Source organism: Pelodiscus sinensis, chromosome 13 (assembly GCF_052426305.1).
Source record: "Pelodiscus sinensis isolate ZL-2025 chromosome 13, ASM5242630v1, whole genome shotgun sequence".
NCBI lineage: Eukaryota > Metazoa > Chordata > Testudines > Trionychidae > Pelodiscus > Pelodiscus sinensis.
Window position 1 is genome coordinate 48,215,289 of NC_143064.1, and position 5,155 is coordinate 48,220,443.

The window sequence follows — 5,155 nt, forward strand, 5'->3', positions numbered from 1 at the left end:
GCCGCGGAGAGGCCTGGCTTTGTGGGGGGAGGGTGTGGCTGGGAGAGGAGCAGTGCCCCAGAGGGGCGGGGGTGGGGCAACTCCAAACGCTTTGGTGGGATGTGGCCTGAGAGTCAGGCTGTAGTGGGGCTCCCCAGCCCCTGTGTGCAGTGACTGCAGTGGGGGTCTGCCCGGGAGCTCACCCCTGCCCACACCCGCGCACTCCTGAGCTTCACTGCACAAGGACACAGCAGCCCATGCAGGGACATAGTGGGCAGGGACGCAGCAGGCAGTGCAGGGATGCATCCGGCCGCACAGACGTGCAGGGATGCTGTGTGCAGTGCAGGGATGCAGCAGGCCGTGCAGGGACAGAGCGTGCAGGGATGCATCCGGCCGCACAGACGTGCAGGGATGCTGTGTGCAGTGCAGGGATGCAGCAGGCTGTGCAGGGACAGAGCGTGCAGGGATGCATCCGGCCGCACAGACGTGCAGGGATGCTGTGTGCAGTGCAGGGATGCAGCAGGCCGTGCAGGGACAGAGCGTGCAGGGATGCAGCAGGCCGTGCAGGGACAGTGTGCAGGGATGCAGCAGGCCGTGCAGGGACAGTGTGCAGGGATGCAGCAGGCCGTGCATGGATTCAGTGTAGGGATGCGGCCGGCCAGGCAGGGACACAGTGCAGAAGGCAGCACCTTGAGGAAGTTACTCTGGAAAGTCCCTGGATGCTGCTGCCTTGCCAGGGGAGGAGCCTGGCCGCTGGTGTTCCCAGACACTCACCCTAGCTATCTGTCCACCCCTGCTTCCTCAGTGTCTCTACAGCCACAAACCCCTGCTGTCCATCGGTCCAGAGACATGCTCAACTCAGCTATCTATATGTCCAGCCACACACACAGTCTCCTGCTGTCCGTCCATCCAGCCACACGTGCCCCAGCTGTTTGTCTGTCTAGCCACTCACCTCCATTGTCCATCTTCCGGCCATACGCCCGCACACACTGTCCGTCTGTCCAGCCCCACACCCCTGCTTTCCATCAGTACAGCCACACACACCCTAGCTGTCCCTCTGTCCAGCCAAACAACTCTATTCTCCATCTGCCTGGCCCCCCCCCCACACACACACACTGTCCATCTGTCCACACATCTCCACTCTCCATCTTCCTGGACCAGCTGGAGCCCGCCTCACAGGCCTGGCTGCCTGGCTCACCTGGGGGCCCAGGGATTCAGGGCTGCCAATGGAGCCAGGCTGCTAACTCCGGCTCTGAGGGGATGCAGCAAAGCCACTCGGAGCCTGTTCCTTGGGTATCACCAGCGCATCCAGCTGGGCAGTGCTGCCCCCAGCACAGCCGCCAGCCCCAGGCAGGGCCCCGCTCTCCACAGGCACCCGCCGGGGGGTTCCTCCTGCCCTCCAGGCCTGGGAAGCTGCAAGCTGGTCCCCACGAGGCCTGCCCAAATCACACCTGTCTTTGAGTGGTCCCATGAGCGGGGGGGGGTCTGCTCTCCCCCGGGGATGGCTCCAAGGGAGGCTTTGCAGCACGGCCAGGTTCCTCCCTCCCGCCTGTGCCAGCTCAGCCCCCTCCCTGCCCTCTCGCCAGCACCAGTGCTGGGAGACCCAGAGCTCCGGTAGTGCTGCGAAGGGTCCTCCTGCCTGCTCGGGGATGGCTCAGAAGTGGCTCAGTTTAGAAGCGGCACCATCCCCAGCGCCTGGGCACCGTTCTCCAGCCGGGTGTGACGTGGTGCCCACCACTGGCGCAGAGCTACGGAGCACACGGCCCTCCCACGGCCGCACGTGGGCCCCCATGCGGCTGAGCGCTGGCAGCCGGCTCGGGCTCCCCCAGCAGGGCTGGTTTGTCAGAGGTGAGCCATGGGCAAAGCGCAGGGGCCAGGGGACCTAACCCGGCGAGGAGTGGCCCCCCCATGCTGTGGGCAGCACCCTCTCCCCAGGCAGCACTGCCCAGTTCCCAGCCAGCCTGCGCCTGCCGAGGTGGGTCAGGGACCCATGCACAGACCCACGGGACGGATCTGCCTCTGCCCCGTTGCCAGGGGCCGTGGCACCAGGTGGGGTTAAGGCCGTGCCCAGGCAGCGCCCAGGCCCCCAAGGGTTAATCTGCCGTGTCTGGCTTCTCAGAAACGGCTTGTTTGTGAGAACACATGTACCCGCAGCTTTGTTGCTATTTTCCAGGCGTGGCGTGACTCGGTGCCAGCCAATGGGCCGTGGCGCCGCGGGTCCCGTGACTCCCCTGCTGGCTGCACATGTCTCCCCACGCGGGTGCCGCCCATTGGGAGCTCAGCGCCCGGAGCAGGAAACAAGCGAGCTCAGCGACAGCCAAAGGAAACTAGGTCAGCTGCCTCGCCCCGTGCCCCGCTGCTCTGGGCTCAGCACGCCGGGGCTCCGGGCCTGGCTGCCAGGGGTTAATCGGCTGCAGCTGGAGGATGTGGCCGCTTTGGGAAAGGAGAAGTTCGCCCAGCATCAGCATGAGACTTTCCGGGCATGACGTGCCAGGGTGCCAGGCACACCACCCCCCTCCTGCTGGCTGCACGTGTCCCCCACGCGGGGGCCGCCCGGCGCAGCCCCAGGGCCGGACCGCTGAGTGCTCCCAGCTGCCAGCTATGGGCCTGGCACAGGGCAGAGGGACAGGGCGAGGCTGGGTTGTTAGCTGGGCAGCCCTCTCCTGTCCCTCTGCCAGCCCCTGCTCGTGTCCCCCTGCCCGCCTGTCTCCCTCTGGCCACTGGACCACCCCCCGCGGGTACTGCCCGCTCACCCCCGGGCAGCCTGCCACCCCCTCGCGTGTGCATGGCTGCCAAGCACAGGGCACCTGCTGCGCAGGGCATCTCCTCTGCCGCCAGCCACTCGGGCGGGATGCTGGGCCAAGCTCCACGCCCGCTCTCCAGGCAGCTTCCCTGGCGCGGTCCCCGCGGCTCGTTCTGCCAGCCAAGCCTGGCTCTGGGGATGCCGTGCAGGGGGAGGGCTCCAGGGACACGCCAGCACCCCGAGAGCTCTTTCCGGGCTGCAGCCAAACTCTGCCCCCCACCAGAGCCAGGGCCAGCCCCTGGGCCAAGCAGGGGGGCTTTCGGAGGGCAGGTGCTAGTGCAAGGGGGAGTAGAGGCAGGCCTGGCACACGGGGGCTGAGGGGCAGGAGTGAGGGCAGGGCTGGGGCAGGTACACCTGGCGCGTGCACGCACACACACACACACACACACAGAGCCTGGGGCAGTTACACCTGGCACACACACACACACACACACACACACACACACACACACACACACACACACACAGAGCCTGGGGCAGTTACACCTGGCACACACACACACACACACACACACACAGAGCCTGGGGCAGTTACACCTGGCACACGCACACACACACACACACACAGCCTGGGGCAGTTACACCTGGCACACGTGCACACACACACACAGAGCCTGGGGCAGTTACACCTGGCACACGCACACGCACACACACACAGAGCCTGGGGCAGTTACACCTGGCACACACACACACACACACACACACAGAGCCTGGGGCAGTTACACCTGGCACACGCACACACACACACACACACAGCCTGGGGCAGTTACACCTGGCACACGTGCACACACACACACAGAGCCTGGGGCAGTTACACCTGGCACACGCACACGCACACACACACAGAGCCTGGGGCAGTTACACCTGGCACACACACACACACACACACACACAGAGCCTGGGGCAGTTACACCTGGCACACGCACACACACACACACACACACATACACACACGGAGCCTGGGGCAGTTACACCTGGCACACGCACGCGCGCACACACACACACACACACACACACGGAGCCTGGGGCAGTTACACCTGGCACACACACACACACACACACACACACACACACACACACACAGAGCCTGGGGCAGTTACACCTGGCGCACACACACACACAGAGCCTGGGGCAGTTACACCTGGCAGGCACACACACACACACACACGGAGCCTGGGGCAGTTACACCTGGCGTGCACACACACACACACACACGGAGCCTGGGGCAGTTACACCTGGCACACGCACGCACACACACGCACACACACAGAGCCTGGGGCAGTTACACCTGGCACATGCACACACACACGCACACACACACACACACACGGAGCCTGGGGCAGTTACACCTGGCACACGCACGCACACACACACACACACGGAGCCTGGGGCAGTTACACCTGGCACATGCACACACACGCGCATGCACACACACGCTCACACAGAGCCTGGGGCAGTTACACCTGCACAGAAAGACCCAGGATCACTACACACAGGGGTGTTACCCCCGCTCCCTGCACAGCTCAGGGGCTGTCACACAGTTGCCCCTGGCTGCGCTGTGCCGGGTATGTGCAGTGAGGTGCTTTCGTACCAAGTGTTGTGTCTCTGGTCTATAAGGGCTGGGAGCCGGCCCAGCGTGTGCACTGGCCACCCCGCACCTGACTGCGCGAGCCTGGGCAAGTCCCTCAGCACCGCTCCCCTGTGCTATTTAGGCTCCTCCTTAGGAGCCTAATCCCCTTTGTGGGTCTGGGCCGTAGCCACGTGTTGTCCCGGGGTTCCTGTTATCTGGCCTGGCAGGTGTGCGGCGGGCGCTGGCTCCAGGCTGCTGCAGCGGTGTGTGGCGAAGGCCAGCGCTGACGCTGCGGAGGGCGGGGTGAGCTGTCCCAGCCCTTCTCGGGGACGTTGCGTGCGGCTGGCTCAGCAGTGGGAGGCCCCTGTGGGGCCTCGCACCCAGTCCAGAGTCTGCCTCCCTCAGGAAGTGAAACAAACACCGGGTTGCTACGCAGCGCGCCCGCAAGCAGAGCCTGGCTCCCTGTAGGGCCCCGAGCGCGCGGCCCGCGGCCCAGGGCGGCTTCGCTCTCCGACGCAGCACAGGGCGCAGGCTGAGCACCCGGCGCCCCGGCCTGCACGTCGCTTTCGAAAGCACAAACCTTGCTTGAGCCCAGCCCTCTATGCTTGCAAATTGAGCTCTGGCCGGACTTCTGGGGCCTGCAGTGCCCGGAGGCCTGGGTAGGATGCCTGGAGCCCTGCCGTGACTGGCTGGGAGACTGGCACAAGCCATGAGGGGCAGCCGCCCACCAGTGCTGGGGGGCAGCGAGCTCATTGCCCTCTGTCTCCATGCCCCCCACGTCTCAGCTCCAGGCCGGAGGGGAG